General features: G+C 38.8%; 1 protein-coding gene across 11 annotated transcripts in view; it reads left to right on the forward strand.

Annotated features, from left to right (window-relative positions):
* Window positions 1-3,583, forward strand: part of FOXP2 (forkhead box P2) — a 300,141-nt gene extending 296,558 nt beyond the window's left edge. For all 11 annotated transcript variants that reach the window (XM_089692669.1, XM_089692670.1, XM_089692671.1 and 8 more), the window contains one exon: window positions 1-3,583. This exon is cut by the window's left edge and continues 777 nt beyond it. The gene's annotated coding sequence lies outside the window, so the exon portion shown is untranslated.
* Window positions 3,584-25,149: the final 21,566 nt, after the last annotated feature.

Here is a 25,149-nt window from a genome sequence, read left to right on the forward strand (position 1 = left end):
ACTGTTGCAACATCCAAGAACCTTTAGGCTTCCAGTCTGTGCTGTTAGTGTTAAGTTGTAAAGTGCAATCCTAAACTAACATTGTCTGTGCAAGCACCATAGAAACATTTGCATATCTGCATCTATCTGACAACTATACTATTTACCTCCTTGTGATAAAGCTTTGTCTACCTGAGAATACAGTCAAAGGCTACAGCTGCATACCAAAGCCAACTCTAACAATGGCCAATAGCTCAACCACAGAAGCAGCCACTTGCTTTGGTCAGTCTTCTGTAACTTTAATTCGTACAAAGGAACCGTTCCACGAACTACCTGCTGTTTTCTGATGACCTCTGGGATCTTTTTATTTAGCCCTACACAAAGAAATAAATATGAATAAGTTAATTTTTCTGAGGCCAAAAGCCACTCCAAATATGACGAAGATCTCACCTAAGGAGAAAGTGAGAACAATCCAGTGGAAGTTTTAATAGAAAACAAGAAAATGTGGAGAACCAACCAAAACATATAAATGTACTTGATACAAATGCAGAATGCATATTGTTATATAGAAAAACAATGTGGTTTCTATTTTACTTCCATAAAGTCTTTTTTTTTACTTTTATTTTGTTTCATTTTTGTGGTGAATACATGTTGTTAGAATGTCTTGTACTGTATGGTCTTTATCTGTTGTGTACTATTTTTACAGTCTTAAGTTATAATAAAAATGTAGGAACCAAACATAAAAGGTCTAGTAAAGCCAAAAAATAATTTCATATTGATTTAAAGTGAGCTAGGTAAGTTTTTACACTGAAAACAAAGATATAGCAATTGTAGATCATGGTATTTATTTTCAGTCAAACCAAAGTTACATAGGATTCTGCCTCTGCTAAAACGGGATATTAATACTAACAATACACTTCCCTCTGAAAACTTGCACTGACCAACTTGTTGGAATATGCTGGTTTTCATAACCCAAAAATAATCCCAATTCATTATTGTCTATGTTGAAAAAAACATAATGTAGGTGTTTGCTAAAACCTAGAAACTTTACATGTTGCTTTTTATGTGCTGTGCCAAGTCTTGATAAAACTTTACCCCAACCAAGGGACCTCATAACCTAATTATGGTTATTGCTTTACAAATAGTTTTTGACAAAGGTGGCTGCTAGAGCTTAACATATGTACCAGCTCCATTTGATGGAAATGGTTTTTGCAAACTAAGCTCAACATTTATTCTTTGCTGGAGCAAGAATTAAACGCAGTCATCTCTCACGCCAAATAGAAGGACACAACAGCTTTCAAAGGGGTTTTCCCACTTACCCAAAAGGCTTTCTGAAAGCTTCTACCTCTGCAAATGACAAAATTAGAATAAAATGGCATAACATTAATTCTTACAAAATCAAAGTACCTGCCAACTATTTTGGTATTTGTCTATTGGTCATGATCAACCTAAACTCAGTTAAGTAATATTAGATGAACATGTCACATTACTAATAGAAAGATAGCCCTTAATTATTATTGAAAAGGAGAAACAAAATCTCCCCAAAAAAGGGCAATCAGTCTTCATATGTGCGTCCACCTTGGTAGAACTAATGTGATATTTGCACCACCAAGAAAGTGGCCAAAGACTATAATGCTTAAGTATGCATACCTCAGTTACAAAACTTTAAAGGAAGTCTCAGCCACAGAATGCATATACTTGTAGAGTTTTGCATGGGTTTTGTATAAATACAATTAAAAAATAGCTGCTTGCACATTATACCAGATAAACCTCTAAAACTGCAGTTGCTTTGAAATTAGATGTTAGGTTTTTGGGGGTTTTCTGAGATGCTTGGTCTGTATTTTGATAATTGTGCATATTATGTAAAAATGTTGGTGGACCCATAAATGACCAGACTTTTTTCTAAGAAAAATGTTGCTTTAATGCATTTCATTAATTTTTTCTCTTATATCATTGCTTGCTAGGTAATAGCAAACTTGCTTTCCTGCTCTGCTTTTGCGTAGCTGTTGTAAGGCTTTGAACTAATGTATGTATTTATTGCTTGAACTTCTGTGCATACCTTATAAAGCATACTGTCTGACAATTTAAATGGCTCATGTATTCTTGCTTCTATCATACGCTGATGATGGGGAACCATTATGTTTTGTATACAGCCAGTTTTAACTGTAGCACAAACATCTGTTTATGTATTGGTGGTATATACCTGTTTATTTATCTTTTTTGAGGTAAACTAATTTTGATACTTTTTCATTGCCGTGTACTGTGTGTTCATACCTTGAATTCTCTGACGTTAGAAGTCATGGTTGAATTGTAACAGCTGTTATTTGTTCTGTACTCATGGCTTTCACTGCTGAATAAAATTAAAGGACCAAACCTGGGATTTGAAAGAAAACTGTCTACCTCTAACACCAGGCAGATTTTTAGTTTATGTAGTTTTATCCACAAGAACACAGTGGGTTAGGGCTTTTCCTACATGGGCGATTTCTGGGCAACCTAGAAATACCTTTATTTTCTCATAATTTATCATAATCGTTCTAACAAGTAGATTTGGGTCTGCATGCCATGCAGCAAATGGGACTTGCTTTATGACCTGCAGAAATGTGTGATCACTCAAACTGATTGCACAATGCTGTGTATCTTTATGTTGTATTACAAAGCCAACAATAAACTGCTCCTCCAATGACTGACCACATAAGAATACTTACTACTGCAGTAGAGCAAATAAGAAACCGGCCATGTAGCAGACCCTTAACGTGCATCTGTACCCTATACAAAGTTGAGGAAAAGTCTTATAACCTTGCCCATTGTTTTAATATTGCAAACAAGTTATTTGGAATCACTAATGTCTCTAGAACATGCACAACCATTTTCATTAGCCTTGATTCCATGGATGGAATATTCTTGATTGCTGGCTTATTCAACAAAAGGGCTTCCTCCACTGTATAAAGGTGATCAGTGCATATAAATCTGTTGGCTTATAGCATACATTCTGTATTCATGGCACAAATCATCTTCTGGAAAATGGTTACAATTTCATATGACTGTTAAAATATAAGTAAATTTAGTTGTATACTTTCATTTTTGGAATTCAAAATATTGAAGGAATATTCATAATCCTTTGTACCCTTAAATCCTCATTTTAATATACATAGGATATAGGTGAGGACTTTGGAAGCACAGGTAGAAATATAACTACTTTACCACTGAAAGAAAAATATTTAAAATGTGTTGATATTGGTCATATTCACTTGAAGCTGTTGCAAATTTATTCATGTTAGTATCCATGCTTAAAAAAAAAGAAAAGAGAAGAAAAACTTGACACGCTAAAGTGTGAAAGTTGATATTGCTTTTTTATGTTATTTTTTTACCAAAAATCCTGGGTTTCTTGTACATGTAGCTATTATAAAATGTCTTACTCTTTTGAATTGTTGGTATATTTGTTCAAATAATTCAAAAACTTTCATCAATGAGATCTGGTACAGTAAAAGGATGTACATTTTTACTATATGTATAAACAGTATTTCTGAACTGTTGGATGTAAACATGTATATGAGACCATTTCATTCATTTGCTTACATTTCTGGAATAAAATTAAATATCTGAATCTTCTGACCCAATTATTACCATCAGATCTGGATTTCTTATAGTACCAGTTCCATATGTTTTAGTATCAAAGGTGACACAGGACAATTTAACAAAGTGCTGATGATGCTTCAAAACATACTTTTGAGTACTTTTCCTATATGGTTAGTGCAGGCTGTAAAGCATATGGAGCACGAGACAACACATCACACATCCTGCACAACACAAGAACAAAGAAATGAATCCAGGAAATTATGGAGTGTGTCAAAAAGTGAGCATAACTAATTTGATGGTGTGGTGTATCCAGAATGCACATGCAGTACTGTCAACTGTCAAGATTCAGGAGCCAATGACCATTTCTGTTTTAAATATAAATTTTTTATTCAAGAGAAAAAGACAGTCCAACATGTACACATGCACAAACCAGTACAAGTGTTTAAAATGCTTTGTACAGAAAGCATCATTACAGATTAAGGCCATTATGACACAACTACAACTATCTTTTTCCTTAAATTGCACATTTTCACCTTTTAAATGAAAATCGGTATTTAGAAAATTTTAAGAGGTGTAGGATGAGGGAGGAAAATGGGAGAGGATACAGTAGACCATTAGGGTGGTACAGACAGAGAATGAACAGAGGGAGGGATAGGGAAGAAGGCAAGGAGGAAGGGGACAAACCAGCTAATTACTTTTCTCCTCTCGATGTCCAAAAAGCAGCAGCACTATTTTCATTTGGGCTCAAGGTGTTTTCCCTGACGGAAAAGCTAGAGAGGTATGTAAAAACCAAGGCCTCCAAATCTGCCTGTATTCTTCATTTAACTCATTCAGAGCCATAGTAAGCTGTTCCATTTGTTGAATCTCCATAATGCTAGTAAGCCACTTCAAGGGTGGGAGGTGAACTTAGTTTCACATTCCTGCTTATTTGAAAAGAGAACTATGCTGTCCTTTTGAGCTTGAGAAAACTGAATTCCCAAATCCTCTTCCCATTGCTTTAAAAAAAAAATGCAGTTCAGTTTTGATTTCTGTGTCAGTCAAGGAAGAGTCACTGACACCCTTATATATGTATCCATTGTGGTGCACAAACTCTGTTGGAGGTTCCTGAAAGTTTGCATCACCCAGCCAATAAATCCCATCCTTCTTTCCTAGTTTCCTGGGAAAGTTGACAACACTTCCAGATTGCAAGAATACAGAAAATACCTATGATGAGACGCATAGTTTCTGTATCAAATGTTTTGTGTGGATTACAGCCAGCATTTCCTAAAGAATAATGATCATGGTAGATACTTCCTGAAGTATATCTAAAAGCAATGCATCTGCATCCAGTGAGGTAAGCTTTACTGTTAAGTTTTTGGTTTGTTCTTGCAGTGAAGCTTTCATCTCTAATAGTGAGGGAAAAACTCTAAAAATTGCTTGTGTCCCTAAAGTCAAAAATATCCGTAACTGTGACACTGACCTTAATGCTTAACCCTACACATTTCCTTAAAATTAGCTATTGACTCATAGCTTCACCCAACATTTAAATTGCATCCTTAATAGTCAATATGACACACACAAAAACATCCTTCTAACATTTCACATGTAAATTTCCCTCTAACACTTAGCCTAAACCTAGACCTAACCTTAAACCTAACATTTAAATGTTATTATATGTTATTATCCTTAATGTTAAAGTATTGAATGTATTAAATCTATTTTTAAATGTTATTATCCTTAATATTAAAGTAGATCTATAGGGAACACTTTTTTTTTTATTTTGGATAGAGTAAGGGAGCGTATAACCCCTGCTGTCAGTTATTGTTTTATCTGTACCCCATTGGGGAGATTTCCCTTTACTTCCTGTCCCATAGCCAAAACAGAAAGTAAAAGAAATCCCTTCAAATTAAGGTAATCCCTTGAGACCCCCCAGGTCACCAGAACTAGTGTCCCTATTGAAAGATTTCTGCTCTATTACTTTTCTGGGGACAACCCAAAATGTGGGATTTTCTTTTACTTCCACTTTCAATGACAATAGTAAACAGGACAAATAAAGAGGGTCGCACAGCCAGCAATAAAAGCCTGACAAGGGTTCTAATTCCTCTCCACTCTGTTCAAAAATTTAATTATACTTTAAGTTAACCCATTGAGCAGTATACTTAGTTTATATGATGCCTAAAGGTCAGCAATAAAAGGTACAAGTGCCATACCAAAATGGCACAGCATTAAGATACCAGCTGGAACACAGATCTGAAGAATTATATAAAGTCTAAAATTTTCTCAGTAAAATCCAGTTCCACCCTAACTTTTTTTTTGTTTTGGATAGAGCATGTAAGGCTCAGAGCCTGTTAGGTATTTATTGCCTTTTGGGATATTTCCCATAAATTTCTGTTCTTACAGGTATGTCCAGGAAGGAGATTAAAGCACATTTTTAATAGACTAGGGAAATCCGGAATGTTTGTATTGCTGTAATGCCTTCTTGTTTCAATACAAATCTTCCTCCCCATTTCATGTACTGGTGGCATGCGCACAGGAAGTGATAGGAAATATCACCAACTGGATTGGAGACACCTCATTTTAAAACTAAAAGAAATGTTTGGAGATATACTTTAAAGGCTATCTGTTACCAAAACATTTCCTTTTGTTTTGGAGGTGATAAATGTAAGATTAGAGATTTCCCATCCCATTCTGTCTGTTCCAGGGCAAGTGGATAAGTAACTAAGGTCCGAATAGTTCCTTACGCTCCCCAATACATTTTAAATGAAACCTATTGGGAGTTAATAATTTATCTTAACCGTACAGTACAAGGACACATGCTGGGTGTTCATAGTCCCTGGGTTATAGGCTCTATCATTTAGCTTATTGGACACTGGCCAAGTTTTTTGACATGCCCCCTGGGAGTGCTCCTATAACCCTACCCCACTGAGTGAGATCTCAGTTTTTTACTAGCATTCTTGTGTGATGAACCTCTTGTACGTTATAGAGACTTTTCTATGCTTAACTTATTTATTTCAAATTCTTCAAACAACTCTTAAATCAGATCTCTAACAATAGAAGAAGTGCATCTGGATCAGTGCAACCTCAAAAATAACTTGGTAACCATTCCCTGACTTAGGTAGAGGTAGACTTGAAGAAAACAGAAGAAGATCCGGAGGTGGTGTTAGAGGAGGGCACAAAAGATTTCCCCCCTATATAATTGATGCTATGGCTTCACACAATATGCTTGCCAATGTAGATATGTTCACTTCTCTGTATAGCTACCTCGGTGGGTACTAAGAGACCTGCAAAGTCTAAAAAGACATTCCACATTTATGAACAAATAGAATGGGTCATTTATGATGATTGCATTTCTTCTGAAAAGATTATAACTCTCCAAGAAGCATCGATGAGCCAGATCCAGAGAAATTCACTAAAAAGTGGACTATTCCAGTAGATGACCCTGCTGCCTCAGTCTTAAATAAACATCTTATTCTGCCTATAGAAGATGTCCCTCCTTTTATAGATTCTGCAGACAGAACATTTGAGACACTCTTAAAGGTTCTCTTTACTCTTGCATGTCCAACCTTACAACCAGCTAAACCTCAAAAGAGAATTATGTTGAACTGATCTGTTTTTGGGATTCGTTTTGTATCTTCTGCATTTGTTTCTTATGTTTGTTTTTATCAGAAATATTTTTTAATGTGATCCAAATTCATTGTGAATATTAGCTAGTTGTTAAGGAACGGGCGGCTGCTAAGTCCTTAACAACCATAACAACCAGCAGGATTTCCCACTGACAGCAGAATGTAAACAAACAAGTGCTGTCATTAAAAAAAAAAAAAAACAATGTGCCCCCTCCCATCCATACCAGGCTCTTCAGGTGGGCATTGTTGAACATGAGTTAAAAGTGTTCATGATCATTACGAATTTGAACAGTTAGGAGAGTAAGGGCTGCTGTTTGTTTCCAACTTCTAGCTACAGCTAATCTGGCTGCTATGAAGAGACGGGTAATGAAGGTGTGATAGTGGACCAATTATCAGTGCCTACTCCCAATCGGGCTAGCTTCAGATCTGGAGCAGTCACAATGTTGGTAACAGATGTGGCTAGGACAAAAATGGATTTAAAAAAGTCATCAAGTTTCAGACAATGCCACCATACTGTATGTGGGTTAGCATTCCTGTTAATCCACAATTCCTCCAACGAGAGGAGTATGGTTAGGGAAGATGGCTGACAATCTACTAGGGTATAGTACCATTTATTGTGTACAAAATACATTTTCCATGCTTAGCCAAAAAGTATAAACTGTATGTGTGGACTGCTGCAACCAAAATATCTGAAATCTAGAATAAATGTTAATGTGAACCAAATAATGCGCTGTCCCTTTAAATAATGTTTACCCCTGTCAAACAATTGAATCACACATGAAAATCAAATCCCACTATGCATATGCGTACATGAATAAATAAACATCAATGCAAACACAAATAAATATACATAAATAAATAAAAAGTCCCAAAATGAAACGTGAAAAAAGTGCTTTGTGCTGGAAAAACTTCATATAAAGTGCTCCTGTGCTTCAAAGTGCTCCTTAGAAAAAGGCAGGCCTCTTACCAAACTAAAATGATCTCCAACTATAGAGATCAAACCGGCATATTCTTCCAAACTCCAGGCTGGCCCTGTCACTGTCAGACCTTCGGAATGTTAAATGCATTCATTAAAGAACAGCTTTAGCATCTCATGTAGCTTGTCATGACCATAAATTCAAACAAGGAGAAGCCCCATAGTGCAGTGAGGTTAAAACTCGATAGTTTATTAAACCATGTATAGCATTTTCAACCTTCACCATACACCCTCACAAACTGGGGAGGAGGGTTTCAATCACTCACAGTTCAGTAATCCTTGTTTCCTAGTGAAGCTAAGCTTCCCATTAACATCTTGGAGCTCAAAGTAATAAAAGTGGCTCTGCATCACTGGACCCCACTTCTTCAGGGTGCAATCAGTTAATGCCACTGCAGTGGCTTCTATCAATCATCGGAGGGTGCAAGGAGTCAAGCAAGAGTAGTTATCTCCTGGGTGGAAAATCACTGTTCAGAAATCTCTACTGTTCATATCCCAAGAGTGGACAATTTGAAGGCAAATTTCTTCAGTCATCACCACCTGGACTGGGGGAATGGTCCTTTCATTGTGACTTCTTCAATCTCCTATGTCGGAAATAGGGGACTTCTGATGTAGACATCCTGGCCTCCAGGTTCATCAAGTTATTGGTGGCCAGGATTAAGCTCCCTCTAGCACTGGAATTGGATGCTCTGGTGATTCTCACAGCGCCAAAACTGTTCCAGAAGAGCCAAAAACACAAACACACTCCAACTTCAAGGAGATGACCCCTATCCTCTTCCAAACAGGCCAAGGCCTGCTGTATCAAGGTCTCCTGCTTCATCCTGTGTTTTAGTCACTGGCTTTAACAACATGGTTGTTGAAATCCAGGTCTTGAACGACAGTGGTATATCTGACATCTATCATTCCCATATTTCTTAAAGCCAGAAAAGCCACTTCAAGAAAAATTTACTAGGATATCTGGAAATCATATTTTTCCTGCTGTGAACAGACTTTTCAACCCAAGATGTTACCCTGTACCTCCCATTCTGGCTTTCCAACAGTCAGGACTTGACCAGCATTTGGACTTAAGTATTCCTAAGGGACAAGATTCCACCTTGTCCATTCTATTCCAAGAACCCTTGGCTTCACTTTCACTTGTTGAAATCTTTATTCAAGTTGTCTCACAGATCAGGCCCCATTACAGCACCCTGTGCTTCCTTATGATCTCAATATGGTTCTCTCTGCACTGCAGAAATCACCTTTTTTTACCCATTAGGGAACTCCTCTTGCATGCTTCTCTGACAAAGTAGCCTTCTTAGTGGCTATCAGATCTGTCAGACATGTTTTGGAGTTAGCAGTTTCTCTTCCTAATTCTTCACAAATATAAAGAGGCATATGCCCAAGACTCTCATTTCTACCTAAGGTGGTATCAGCCTTCCACAACAAAGAAAGAATAGGCATGAACACCCAGTTTGCTACCTCTACAAAAATAATTTATTGAACACGATATATAATAAAACATGCATCGCAGGTGCATAGAATGACCTCACACCTCATGGCCAAACCCAGATGCCTAAAAGGAACCCCCCACCCTAAACCACCCCACCAAAACCCATCTAATCCCACCCACATGTAGAACAGCCCCACCCAAAACTGACCCGTCCCCTCCTTCCCTCTCCTAAGCAACCCCTATGTCCCCCACCTCCACCCAAGAATCAGAAAGCCCTCTCATCCCCAAAGGAGGATCCCCCAAAAAAAATTAAAGGAAAGATAACACTATCCTTCTAGACCTCGTAAAAAGCCACCCTCAGTCAAAGAAGCCAACCAGGGCCAATCCTAGTACCCACTGTGCACCAATTGCTAGGGGCTGGCTACTACGTAGAGGTCCTATGTGTCTCCCCAGTCTGTCTATACACCCAAAAATCCTGCCGGCCTACCTACTGAAAAGCAAACTGATTGGCTGATAATATACAGGTATAAGGATAAATGTGCGTAGGAAGATAGAATGCACAATAAGTGGATGTAGAGCATAATACATTGAACATAAGTCCCATGTGTACACCTATTGGGCTGTAGATGGAAAGTCCAGGTATAAAGCATAAAGGCTGTAACCAAATGAAGTCCTGTGCACAGCAATCTATATAATGACCATGATGGATCATTAGGGAATTGGTTAAATAGGCTTCAGTGGGTAAAGCCCTGTGTTCGCATGCATGCAGCATACTTAGTGAACAGCAGGATTAATTATGTACTAGATAGCAGTTGAATAGCATGGTTTCAAGATGGAATGAACTCAGTCCTGGGTGCAGCACTATAAATACTGGCTATGATAAGTAGAATCCTCATGAAATCATGGATGGATAGATAAACTGCATGGTGTAATGACTCTGTGCTGATAAGTGTGCAGTATGCTTAGTAAACAACAGGACTATGGTGTATTGCTGAATGACAGTCTGAAAACATAGGTTCTGGATACTGTAGAATTAAATAGTCCATAGAATCCATACAATGATGCATGCTGGCCTGAGAGCTGTTCCTATTCAATGACTGTATGTCCAGTGTGGGACCCAATGATAGAATAGTACATGGTATGCTGGAAGTATGTACCAATATAGCAGACTCTCACCAGTGTCTCCAATCCAACCTGAGCTAGTATTGCAAAGTTGATATGACCTGGGATACACAGTGGGGTCGCCAGTACTCACTGTTTCCTGTCCATGATCCGGCATCCAAATCATCCATTACTGGGTCACTCACATGTGGAAAGTTCAGCTTGATTGAAACTCAGCTTGTCAGTATGCTGGGTGCTGAGTGAACTGATGATGGGGCACTGGGGATTAGCTATGTGATTAGCTTGCCAAGGTGGCCAAGCGGGGCATGGGATGGGGGGGGGGGGGCTGATGCATTTCTTCCCGCCCACACCAGAACTTCTTCAGAGCATATGGTGGGACAGATTGTCAGTCAATGCTAAATACTACATAGAGCTCCTGACCTTTCACCATTTAAAGTGACCTTCATAACAATATGAACAGAAACTGTCCCACACACGCAAGTAAGACCCCTAATGTTCACAGCCCTGTAGAGAGTGAGAACATATAACACCATAACAGCTGAAATAATCATAAAGATTTTCAGCACTGTTTTGCATAAGCCATTATATCCTATATATCTATATACAAGAAGGGGAAAAGAGAACATTCACATCTACTAAATATTACGCTGTCAATAGCAATGGCAGCTAGAAAGAAGTAGACCTCTTCACAGTGGAAATAGACCACTTTACAGGAAGCACCGTAGGGACAATTCGCTAATGAGCCCATTAAGACGCATAGGGGTTGATTTACTAAAACTGGAGAGTGCAAAATCTGGTGCAACTGTGCATGGTAGTCAATCAGCTTCTAACTTTAGCTTGTTCAATTGAGGTTTGACAATAAAACCTGGAAGCTGATTGGTTTCTATGTAGAGCTGCACCAGATTTTGCACTCTCCACTTTTAGTAAATCACCCCCATAGAGTCCAAAGTAAAAATTTATTTTGCTTCCTTTCATAGAAGTATCTTATCTCTGTTTCCCCTTCCCATAGACAACTGCAATTTATAAATAACAAGGCACCTGAATCCCTGAATGGATCCTCCATGTACATCACTGAAATGTATCGCTACTGTTGATTTATCATCGTTGGTAGCTATACTAGTCAGATGTTTGCCCATTCTTTTGCAGAATTCTCTTCTTGTTTTTCCTACATAGATTTTTCTACATGGGCATAAGATCTGATAGACCACAAAACTTGTGGAGCAGTTTACAAAAGAGCATATCTGGTATTTTTGTATTCCATTTAAATTCCTATGCACCTGCAATGCATGTTTTACTACACTGCTCAAAAAAATTAAAGGAACACTTTTTAATCAGAGTATAGCATCAAGTCAATTAAACTCCTGGGATATTGATCTGGTCACTTAAGTAGCAGAGGGGTTTGTTTACCAGTTTCAGCTGATTAATGAAATTAACAACAGGTGCACTAGATGGGCAACAATGAGGCGACCTCCAAAACAGGAATGGTTTTACAGGTGAAGGCCACTGACATTTTTTTCCCTTCTCATCTTTTCTGACTGTTTTTCACTAGTTTTGCATTTGGCTAGGGTCAGTGTCACTACTGGTAGAATGAGGCGATACCTGGACCCTACAGAGGTTACACAGGCAGTCCAACTCCTCCAGGATGGCACATCAATACATGCCATTGTCAGAAGATTTGCTGTTTCTCCCAGCACAGTCTCAAGAGCATGGAGGAGATTCCAGGAGACAGGCAGTTACTCTAGAAGAGCTGGACAGGGCGATAGAAGGTCCTTAACCCATCTGAAGGACTGGTATCTGCTCCTTTGTGCAAGGAGGAGTAGGATGAGCCCTACCAGAGTCCTACAAAATGACCTCTAGCAGGCAACTGGTGTGAATGTCTCTGCCCAAACAATCATAAACAGACTTCATGAGGGTGGCCTGAGGGCCCGAGGTCCTCTAGTGGGCCCTATGCTCACTGTCCAGCTCAATTAGCATTTGCCATTAAACACCAGAATTGTCAGGTCCGCCACTGGCACCCTGTGCTTTTCACAGATGAGAGCAGGTTCATCCTGAGCACATATGACAGACGCAAAAGGGTCTGGAGAAGCCATGGAGAATGTTAAGCTGCCTGTAACATCATTCAGCATGACCGTTTTGGTGATGGGTCAGTGATGGTCTGGGGAGGCATATCCATGGAGGGACACACAGACCTCTTCAGGCTAGACAATGGCACCCTGACTGCCATTAGGTATCAGGTTGAAATCCTTGGACCCACTGTCAGACCCTATGCTGGTGCAGTGGGTCCTGGGTTTCTCCTGGTGCACAACAATGCCTGGCCTCCTGTGGTGAGAGTATGCAGGAGGTTCCTGGAGGATGAAGGCATTGATAGCACTATATGGCCCCCACGCTCGCCTGACCTAAATCCAATGGAACACCTCTAGGATATCACCTCTAGGATAGTCCATCTGATGCCGCCAGGTTGTACCTCAGACTGTCCAGGAGCTCAGTGATGCCCTGGTCTAGATCTAGAAAGAAATACCCCAGGACACCATCTGTCATCTCATTAGGAGCATGCCCCAACATAGTCAGGTATGCATACAAGCACGTGGGGGTCATACAAACTACTGAGTACCATTTTGAGTTGCTGCAGTGAAATTTCAGCAAAATGGACTAGCCTGCTGTGTCATTTTTCCACTTTGATTTTTGGGGTGTCTTTGAATTCAGTTCTCTGTAGGTTGATCATTTTTATTTCCATCAAATGGTGGGACATTCTTACGTTCCTAACACATTACCCAGTCCATATCAGTATAGATATCCAGCCTGCTATTTTTCCCCATTGTGATCTCATGTGTTTTCAAAGTGTTCCTTTAATTTTTTTGAGCAGTGTATATTTCTTGTTTAAGTAGTTTTTAGGTTACATCTTGCCTCAACTAGGGTGGCATCTCCTTATGCATACATTGGTTGGATGGGTTCCCCGGATCATATGTGCTTTTTCCTATGGTATCAGCCTTCCACCTTTATGAAGACATTGTTCTTTTTTATGCCCTGCTCTTAAACATCCTAAAGCAATTTCCCTGTATTGTTTGGATGTGTCTATCTGAAAATCTTGGACTTTATTAAAAAAAATATTTTCTTTTTGTTTTGACAACAGGGTCTCGAAAGGAACACTCTGCTTCCAAGTTCAATATTGCTAGTTGAGTTATAGGGGTATAGTGAAAAAGTAAATAGTGAGCTCAAGGAACAAATAAAGGAAGCAGCTAGCACAACATGGCAAACCCTCCATCTCCACTAAACAAATAATAATAATAATAATAATAATAATAATAATAATGTGCAGCACTAAAGAAAATGAATGAATTAAAATAAAACCAGTGTTACCCCAGAATAGATATCAAACATGCGAAATGTCAAATGTACAAGTGATGCACAATAATATTAGTCCCCAAGTAGGGAAAAAAATATTAGTCTCAAAATTGTGTTGTGCTCAATCGAAGAAAATATACAGTGTGTATAAGTGACTTCTGTGACTTCTGCATTAATCTTCCACCATTATGCACTCACCAGAAACAAGTAGCAAACCAGCATAGAACGGACTGACACTTAAGGGCAACTCTACTCAATATTCATCTCCAGTTAGCGGTCTATCCAGGGGTGGGATCTCTCCAGAAGCCAGCAGCAAACCAGAAAGGAACAGACTGACACTTAATGGCAAACTTGCTCCATATCCATCTCCAGCCAACAGTCTATCCAGGGGTAGGATTCCTCCTAGAGTCAAAGCTCATAAACGGAGCCCGGAAACATCATAATATAGTGTAGTATGTTTATTTAAAAGCTAGCAACAACGTGGGGCTTTCTCATAAAACAATAAAAACACTTACAAAGATGGCCGCCAGACCATTATGTGGACCCTGGCGGCGTGACGTCAGCATGTAGACTCCTCTCGGATGCGTTTCTTGCACATGCACGTTCTCAAAGGGATCTGCCTAGTGCCAACACCATGACAATGGATGCCTTATATAGGTCTAGGGCGCATGACCGAGCCGGCGCCATTTTGTTGAAGGCATATGGTCGGACAAGCGCCATTTTGCTGTAGACCAGAGACTCATAACAGCCTTAAACCAGAGCTTGGAAGGATCACTCGATGTACGATCTACAGAGCATCATTCAGAGCTAATTGAGTCTAACATACATGTGGGATACCAATTATCTACACATCAAGGGGTGAAACAAAAAGATCTGTGTGACAAAGATCCTGAAAAAAGCTCTCTTTGATTGTGTACAAACTCTAAGGGGGCCAAAAATACCCATTAGGGTATTGAATCCTACATATGGCCAGAATATACTGACAGCGCACTAGTGATGACACCAGGCTACATGATATCTAGTTGAACAAGGCATGTGATTATATGCAAACTATAAGGGGGCCATAAACACCCATAGGGGTAATGAATTATACATATGGCTGAAATATACTGACAGCACGCTAGTGATGACATCAGGCTGCATAATATCTAGCAAGACAAGGCTGTGATGAAAACTAGTCTTAACATGTAATAGATAGCACATACATGAAAAACATACATAAAAACAGATATATATATAAACATAAAAAGACAAAAATGCATATTAAATATCCATTAGACATCATCAACAAAAAAAAACAAAAAGATAACACAGTTGAGGAGCAAAAAGGATATCGGACACCACTATAAGTACTCAGATACCCTAAGGAGGTGGCATAATAAGTATTGGCAGAAAGGCTAGCTGTTATCGATAGAGCAATTAATGTCTATAACAACGTTATGCCCTAAGGGGGCCAAGGTACCATTTCATGAATCCACTTTGTTTCCAATCTAGATACTGCTCTGCATTTATTATTTTCCCTCCAATGGGGGTGCACAAGATCTATTCCCATAAATGACAAACAGTAGGGGTCCCTGTGGTGATAATCCCTAAACTGCTTAGAGAGAGAATGTTCCTTAAAACCTCTTTTAATGTTATAGAGATGCTCTCTCAGGCAACCTCTCAATCTTCTAGTTGTCCTGCCAATATACTGTTTTTTGCACGGACACTCCAGAAGGTACACCACATACCTACTGTTGCAAGTGATTAATGAATTAATTATGTACTCTCGGCCTGTAGAGAAAGCTACAAAAGGGTACAAGGGCTTTTTACTCACATTATTGACTATGCAGATCATGCATCTGTTGCAGGGGAAAACAAAACCCTTCAACTCTGAAAAGAATGTTACCTCATTGGGGGTTCTTGTCTGAATATCACCTCTTGCCTATCCAGTAGAAAAGCAGCCTAGACTGGATCCTCTTTCAAAATTCTCCAGTTCCTTTTAAAAATCCTTTCTATCTCTCTGTGCTGGACAGAGAAGTTGGTAGGGAAAGGACAAACTTTTCCAGATCTATTTGTCTCCTTGTCAGCCAATAGGGAGGACCTATACAGACAGGTTACCTCTTGGATAGCTGTTTCTAATAGCAGTGGATCATACCCCCTTTCTAGGAATCTATCTTTAAGGTTTCTGGCTTGAATGTGAAAGTCCTCCAAGCTATTACAGTTTCTACGTATCCTTAAAAACTAGCCTTTAGGAATATTCAGAAGCCAGAAGGGGTGGTGACAGCTGTCCACTGGAATATAGCTATTCCTGTCTGTTGGATTGAAGAAAGATATGGTGGTGATCCTAATACCATTTTCAACAAGGGTGAGGTCGAGGAAGTTAACCGATTTATGATCATAATCATATGAAAGCTTAATATTAAGGTTATTGTTATTCAAAGTGGTGAAAAAGTTCTGCACGATTCTTCACTCCCTTACCATAGGAGGAAGACATTATCAATGTACCTCTGATAGAAGCGCAATTCATGCCATTCTCTGGAGTAGATGATGTCTTCCTCCCACTGTGCCATGAAAAGATTAGCCAGGCTTGGGGCAAATTTAGCCCCAATGGCTACGTCTCTAGTCTGAAGATAAAAAAACTTATCGAACCAGAAGTAATTATTGTTTATGGCCAAATCTAGAAGCTCCATAATAAACCCTTTTTGGCAGCAGGGAATATCGTATGACCCTTCTAAATAGTGCTCCACAGCCTCTAAACCATCTGTGTGCCTTATATTGCTATACAGCGAGGCTACATCCTCTGTAACCAGAAATGTTGATGGATCAATAGTTATAGTTTTAACATTATTGAGCAATTGCTTAGTGTCTCTTAAAAAAGAAGGAATGGATAACACTAGTGGCTGGAGAAAAAAATCAATGTATTCCCCAATCCTAGAACTAAGAGAACCAATCTCACTGACTATAGGCCTAGCGGGAGGTTGTAAGGGATCTTTGTGAATTTTTGGGAGACAATATAGGGGGCACAAGAATTCTTTCTATTTTTTGCCTTCAGTTCGCGCTTGTATCCAGCCAGTGGGTCATTAGCCAGTAACCTATATGTATCAGTATCTTGCAATGCTTTGTCTACCTCTGTCATATAATCAATTTTATCTAAAACGACCACACCACCACCCTTATCAACCGGACAGACCACCAGATCTTTCCTATCCCAAAGCTGTTTCATACCCACACTAATATCCTGTTGGTTCCTCAGTTTTTTTCACAAGCAGGGATTCTAAGTCTTTTACCTCCCTAGCCGTCTGATTATGTCAGTATTTCTGTGCTCAAAGCAGTAAATTGTTTTCAATGGAAATATGTTGTTATTTTATTGTAGGCCTGTAATTCTTAGGAATAACTCACTGAAATCTGTCCAAACAAGAGTCTAGTAAACATCCCCAGTATGATAAAATTTGAAACACGAAATCATAAATTATAATATAATAAATGATCATAAAAAATAATAATATAATAATAATAAATTTAATCCAATAATGTAATCAAACCAAAAACACTGAAATTTGAAATATAGCGCCAAGTTCACACATCACTGAGCAAAGTCGCAGAATCGTTTTCAGTGTCTGATGATGAATTTCCCCACAAATCATTATCACTCAATTCTGCAAGTGGTTCTAATTTACTATCGCTGTTCTCTAGCTGGTGTAAAACCGCTTTTGACATAAAGGCACGCTTTTTGGATGCCATGGACTTTTCTCAGTTTCCACGCAGAAAGAACAGTAAAAATGCAGGCAGGGCACAGGACAAAGCACTAGAGACAAAATGAATGTGAAATGGTTTCATACAGTAATGTTTTACTATCAGATTTTAGTGTATTCAGTGAATGTCAAATTTTAACATTTTTGAATCTCCCACCCGTTTCGCCCCCGTACGTACCAACGCTCGCAGGGAACAGAACCCAGAAGATGGATGCCGGCATCGGCTTGAGGACATGGCCGGGGACGCTGCAAGGGGGACATCGCGGGCCCGCAGGACAAGGTAAGTGCTCGAGGGATCCCAGAGCAACCCTGCAGTGTAATCCCGAGTGTAGCTCGGGGTTACCGCTTCTGGTACTGAAAGTTAACCCCGAGCCACACTCAGGAATACCGCCAGGTGGGTTATGGGGTATGCCCAGGGGTCCAAAGGGATTGCCAGTGTCCAAACACCTGAAGGTAGCATCCTATAACCTGGGGTCTATGAATATCCAGCCTGTGTCCTGTACTGTACTCCAAGATATGGTAAGCCAAAATTGTATTTTTACAAAACAGCCTTTATTGTGTGCAGTTCATATCCAACATGTCTGATGATACAAAATGCTTTTTAATGTTGCACATAGCTGTATAATTTTAGTAATTAATTTTCCCCTTGCGAATTTCTGCTCTTTGCCATTTCATGTGCATGGTTTAGGGATGCACCGACACCACTATCAGTGCCGATACCAGTATTTTTACGAGTAGTTGTACTCATGAAAATGCTTCAGATACCTGAAACCAATACTTTGCAGTGCGATTTGCGTCAGCATAAAATGTATGGACGCAAATTGCACCGCAAAGAATAGCATGCAATTTGAACAGGAATGCAATTCCTGTCCAAATCACATGTGGTTTTCCCACTGCTCCTGTTTGAACCCAGGCTTGACTGGAGTGGTGCGGAAAACCTCCCTGCACCGATCTCATACCATCACAGAAGGAAAATCTGGGGATATAAAATCCCCATGGCTTTCTTTCCTCTCAGTGCAGGGATGACAGTACAGGCTGGACAGCTTTTGATGTTGGTGCTGACCAATCACTGAGAACCCCAGCTTTTACTTCTGTGACAGTATGGGATCGGTGCAGGGAGGTTTCTCGCACTGCTCCTGCGTGAACAAGCCTGGGTTATGACAAGCCTGGGTTCACACAGAAGCAGTGGGGAAACCGCATGTAATTTGGGTCCATACATTTTTTATTGACACAAATCGCACCACAAAGTATCGGTTTCAAATACTCGTGAAAGTACTCATATCGGCATTGATACCAAGTACATTACTCATACTCGCTGAGCAAAAAAGGGTATCAGTGCATAACTAGCATGGTTACCACCACCCTGAGGATTCTGACTTTGAAGGTAACACAGGATAGGTATTCATGATTCTTGGCTTGATGAAGAGGTTTCACCCACCACTGGTCCTGTAGATGAAATTGCTGCATCTGAGCTGAAAAGTTAAGATGCTGTTTGCTCAATGAAAGGAAAAAATCTGCACAAAAGAAACACAATACATCAGCACTTGGTATGCCTTCCTGCCTGTCATAATCCACTTTACCAAAGTGCAGAGTAAAAAATATTAAACATTTTTATTTTCTTGTTAATTTAGATGGCTAACCCGTTGTTCATCCTTGATATTTTGAAGTTGATGTTAAGCAAATAAACTGTTCACTTTGCAAGGGAATTTGCCCCAGGGCTTAGTGAATGAGGTGAAACTCTGTTGACTTCCTCATTGAATCATGGGCAAGCAAAAATTAAACAACAAAAAGTTACATACTGCACACCACAAAGATCAATGCACTGTGCTGTACATTTTATCCTCAATACCGTTCTGCTCTCCACAGCATTCAGTAATGCTTTCAAAAGACAAGTTATTCATATGAGTAAGAATTTTTAGGGCTTTGGAGTTCCACTCACTAGAAAAATTTACAAAAGTCATAAAGTCACTTAACTTTATTACTTTTAATACCTTACTTAATGTGTATTACAGTATTTCATCCAGATTTCAGTAAAATCTTTATTTGTGCAGTAGGCGTATCTGTTCCCTAACATGTTAAAACAGGCATTAAGAAAATAGGTATATCTGTCAATCAAATGAGTTAAACCTTTATCCCTGCAACCTCACTAATCAATTAATCAAACAAATTAAGATACCAGAAAACCTTCCAAATTAATTGGTTGGTTAATTTTATTAACATAGATAATTCAATAAAATAAATTAGCAATTAACAACTATACAACCAATAATTACTTAGCCCCAATCTAAAATATTACCTAACCCTAATAAGGATCAAATGTTCTACCTAATTAATCTAATTTAAACCCTCTTCATGTAACCCACCTACCTGATGACACAAACAAATTTGTTTTCCAAAGTAATTTAAAAATAAAAAGCGTTGACAGTGTTCACAATATTTGGCTGTTATGATAATAATATGATTGGAAACCACTTTAAGAACTAAGATTTTTGGCAACAGCCCAATTTTCCTGCTGAGAAAATGCAGGGAAGGATCTGGGAAATCTAAAAACTGCCCTTGCACTAAGGTGATGATAAAAAGCGGTTACCTCATCCCTTGCTCCTGTAGGCTTCTCCTTTCTCTGTGGCCAGTTTCCTGAAGCAGCTTCAGGAGTAAAATTCCCTTTTTAACCACCTCCCGTTCAGCCGTTGAATATAAAGGGTCAGAAGGTGGCAGTGCAAGGGCGGGTAGCCATTTATAAATGGCTACCCCACCTCCTGCTTGTGTGCGCTCCCTGGGAGCGTGCAGCACCACGATCCGGTGCCCGCTGTGTCCTCCGGACACAGTGGAACACCCATCGTCATACGGGACTTCTGTGCAAGGTCCCGATCATGTGATCACTGATTGGCCAATCAGTGATCACATGCAGAGTAGTAAGCAAGATGTCACTTCTGACATCATTGCTTACTACGTGTGAAATCTGTGAATGATCACAGAGGTCACATGGTACAAGGCTATTCACAACAGTCTTGTACCATGTGACAAGCTGTGACCAATCACAACTCACACAATATTTCTTAATGGCTGCAAGAATGCAGCCAGGGAGAAGGAGAATGATTGCTTTTACAGCCTTTATGGGTGTAAAAGCAATCAGTTTAAACAAAAAAAAAATCTTCTTCACCCACCACAAGTAGTACAGTGTCACCATGGTGACACTGTACTGCTAGGGTGACAGTATGTAAAAAACCCCCATAAATAATAATATAAAAAAAAATAAAAATGTAGAAAAACATTTTAAAAATTATAATTTTTGGTTATAAACTAATTTGGGTTATTTTTGTTTACTAAAAAGATAACTGAATACATTTTGGCCAAGATTTATGATGAAATATTATTTATTTGCAAAATTTTATAAGAAAATCACTTTTTTTCAACATTTTTGGACTTTTTCATTTATATAGCAAAAAAAAAATAAAAACCCAGTGGTGAATAAATACCACCAAAATAAAGCTTTGGCCTAGTGGAAAGGTGGAGTTATTGATGAGCATCTGGAGTGTTTGAGCATTTGAGAGCATACATTTTGCAAGAGGTGAGCCATTAATGTAGTACGTGGGAAAGCATGGGGCACTGGATTGCGTTGCATTGTTTCTGTGTTATCTACATGAGGATATTCAAGTGGTGAGGGTTTACCATCTGAGTTTTGATGATTCCACAATCAGATTTTTAAGTAGTATTTGAGTTAACTAGGTCAGTTGGGCAGCCCTATAATTTTCAGGATGTTGGATACTCCCAAGCCTCATGATGATTGTTAAAAAGGGTCATGCCTTGCCTCAGACCAATACATTATTCAACTAAATGTAGAGCAAATTTGTGCCATGACACCATCAGGACCTGGGTTTTTGGAGGATTTAGATTGTTTGATGGGGACCAAAACTTCCTCTGATTTGATTTCCTGTTTCATAATTTCTCTGTGAGCTTGCTTCATGGAGAAGTCCATAAGGAAATCTGCCTTTGGGTATGAGTGAACCCCTGACAGTGGTTCTATGAATTGCCCAAATAAACCCCTGGATTATTCAGTGTAAAAAACTTCCTTCATATGCTGGTCAAAAAGAACATGGAGGGATTACTGAGAAGCAGTTCACTGAGTCTCCACGAGTGAGGGTATGTTGTCTCTAAACTTGTCAAGGACAAAGTTTAAAACAGTTTTGGATCCTCACAAATAAGAACTACACTTTTTATGTGTTAAAATAAGGGTTAAAAGAAAAAAAAAGATCATTGCATATTCAAGACCGTCTTGAACCATAATATACCTGGATCACAATGAATCTGTTTGAGTAAGCCAATGATCTTTCATAAGTATAATGAGTTTGAACTAATTTGATAACTCCTTTTAACGAAGGGGTTAAATCATTCTTTCAATGTCTAGTGATAGTAAGTCTGGATGCTTAAAGGATGTGTGTCACCAATACACGATATTGAGTTGAATATGAATCTATACTTATATTTAGAATTGCTAAAGAAGGGACTGGCTGTTTTAGTATTCCAGTGACTTTTGATACCATGTGGAAAATTCTATGCCAATAGCTTCAAATGTTTTTACATGTCCATGATATGTGGAATAATGTACCAGTTTGTCCATAACCTCTCCAGCATTGAGGACTATGCTGTGTTGAGAATTTATCCAGTTGATATGGGGTTAGATACCATCTTGTGGAGATTTTGGGAGTTAGCTCCCGTAAGTTAACACACTGAGTAGCTGAGAATACTGCTTGGAACGCAGACATCCATTGCTTATCCCATTTAATTAAGGGGATATATTTGTTGAATTCTAATTTATGCTGAAGAAGATTATAAAAGAGGGTTATGCCCTTTGGTTTAGGGATAGTGAAACTATAAAACTGCAAAGATTTTCTGTGTATACATACTGTTTTTATTGAATGTTTGGATAAGTAACGACTAATACATTCGCGGAAGGAAGGAGGTTAAATTCTTTTATAAGAAGCTCAAAATGTTTTATCTTCTCCTTCATATAAATTTCTTGTATTGTATATATACCATTGTATTGCCAGTTAGAAATATCAATGTTAGACATTACAGCTTTTAAGGCTGTTATAGGTATATGAAGACGGTATGTTTGGATAGTTTCTATAGGTACAGAACATAAGCATTTCCAAGCCTCAGTGGAAGCTTGTATTGTTGGTGATAGCTGATGGGTGGAGATTTGTTGCCATGCATTTGCTAGTAGAATGGCACTTAAGTCTGTGGTAGAGGCTAGAGTTTTTTTCAATATCACACCACAATGTGTCAGTTTGTGTGTATGTACGTACATGTGTCTGTGTGTACACGTGTCTGTGTATGTATGTACATGTGTCTGTGTATGTATGTACATGTGTCTGTGCGTGTGTATTTCTGTGTATATACATGTATCTGTGTGTATGCGTGTCTGTACGTGCCTGTGTGTGTATACATGTGTCTGTATGTGTGTGTGTGTGTGTGTGTGTGTGTGTGTGTGTGTGTGTGTGTGTACATGTGTCTCTATGCATGTGTGTACATGTTTCTGTATGTGTGTGTACAGGTGTCTCTGTTTGTGTGTGTTTGTTGGTGGCCAGTAACTCTTAAGGCCTGGCTAGTAGCTCAGGACTTGAAATTTTAAGCCCTGGTTTTATAATAGATGAATTTCTGCGCCAAAGACTATGGAGTTTCAACGAATGCTTATCTGAAATAGTGATTGAGACAGGCGCATGCTCAATCCATGTTATATTACCTATGTTGGATGTAGTAATATAAAGCCATTTGTCCACTAATATGAGGTCTATTCTTAAGTATATGAATGATGTCTAGCAGAAAAGAAGGTATAATCTGTTTCACCTGCGTGATGACACCTCCAGGCATCATATACGTCAATTTTTACAAGAAAGGGGTATAGAGATGGAGGGTTTTTTTGGACACTATAGAATCTAGATTTCTCCACATATTATAAGAGAGCCAGAACGACTATTGGAGATCAACTGTTTTTGCTATTGTTTTTGGTGAGCGTTAGGTGCATATGAATTCACAATGGTATATTTAATATTATCCACAATACAAATAGGAATCAATTATTGACCCTCAGGATCTAAAATGCTTTTGTGTAAAGCAAAGTTTAGTGTATTTCTGATAGTACTGAGTACTGCTCCTTTTTTTCAGAAGTGTTAGCTGTATAAACATGTGGAAAACTTTTATGTGTGCAGTTAGGTGGAGCCCAATCTATAAAATGAGTCTCTTGGACACAGATTATACTACATTTATCATATTTCTGCATGTTTGTTCATTTAGCAGGATGGTTCAATCCGTTAACGTTAATTGAGATAAGTTTTAGACCCATAAAGAAAGTGTACTAAGTGACATTGATCGGGGCTCAAACAAGAGGCCGCTAGGCTGGTAAAAAAACTTTATATCATTTAGACTGTTGGGAATTACACAGTGAGAGAAAAGGGAAAAAATATTTAAACAAATAACAAACTGATAAAAATAGAAAAACTGATAAAAAATTGCATAGCATTCATGGGGTAAGAACAAGATGAGTGGCTCTACTTTTAGTGATCATCAGGTGCAGGTAGAACACTCGGTGCCCTGCTTAGGATTTTAATTTTGTGTATATGTGGAAGTTGCAGGAAAAAATACGACTATAGAGTCAATGTTTTAGTTTGGTGTTTGTGAGTAACCAGGTTGCATTCTGAATTTAGTCCAGGAGGATGTTGGTGTTCAATTTCCGACAGAATGTCCCATTCTCTAGGATGTTTTAATCCTTCCGCTAAATTGTTGATTGTAGTAGTCCTAACATTTCTGATGACAATCAATTTGGCTGGTAGATGATCTTATGATTACATAGCACCTTTTTAATTAGGAGCAGATTTTTCCTGAGTTTCATGGTATGCTTAGACAGATCTGTAAAGAGCTGGATAGAGGTAAACTGAGAAGGTAAGTTTTGAGGCTTGCAGGTTGCATCCATGATTTTTCCTTTGATGTGGAAAAAAATGGATCCTCATCAGGACATCACGTGGTGGAATTATTCTGGAAGATAAAAGGGATTTGGAAGACGATGAATCTTATCGATGATCAGATCTGTATTCAAAATGTATTCTGCTGCATTTATTTGCTTAAAATAATCCCAATACATATAAATGAATTGGTTTACATGAAAGTTATAGCGTCTACAAATGGCGGTATATATACTGGAATTTATCTTTCTATACCAGTAATGGTGGTGATCAGCGGCTTATAGTAGGAATGCGGCACTGTGGCAGGCATTCTGACACTGGATGGGAACTGACTAACTGCCACTGACATCCCCAGTGACACTAATACAATGATCAGTGCTAATAAAAAGCACTGACACTGTACTAATGACACTGGGCAGGAAGGGGTTAACAT

The sequence above is a fragment of the Staurois parvus genome, unplaced genomic scaffold (assembly GCF_062004578.1).
Source record: "Staurois parvus isolate SC_StPar_1 unplaced genomic scaffold, SC_StPar_1.0 ptg000599l, whole genome shotgun sequence".
NCBI lineage: Eukaryota > Metazoa > Chordata > Amphibia > Anura > Ranidae > Staurois > Staurois parvus.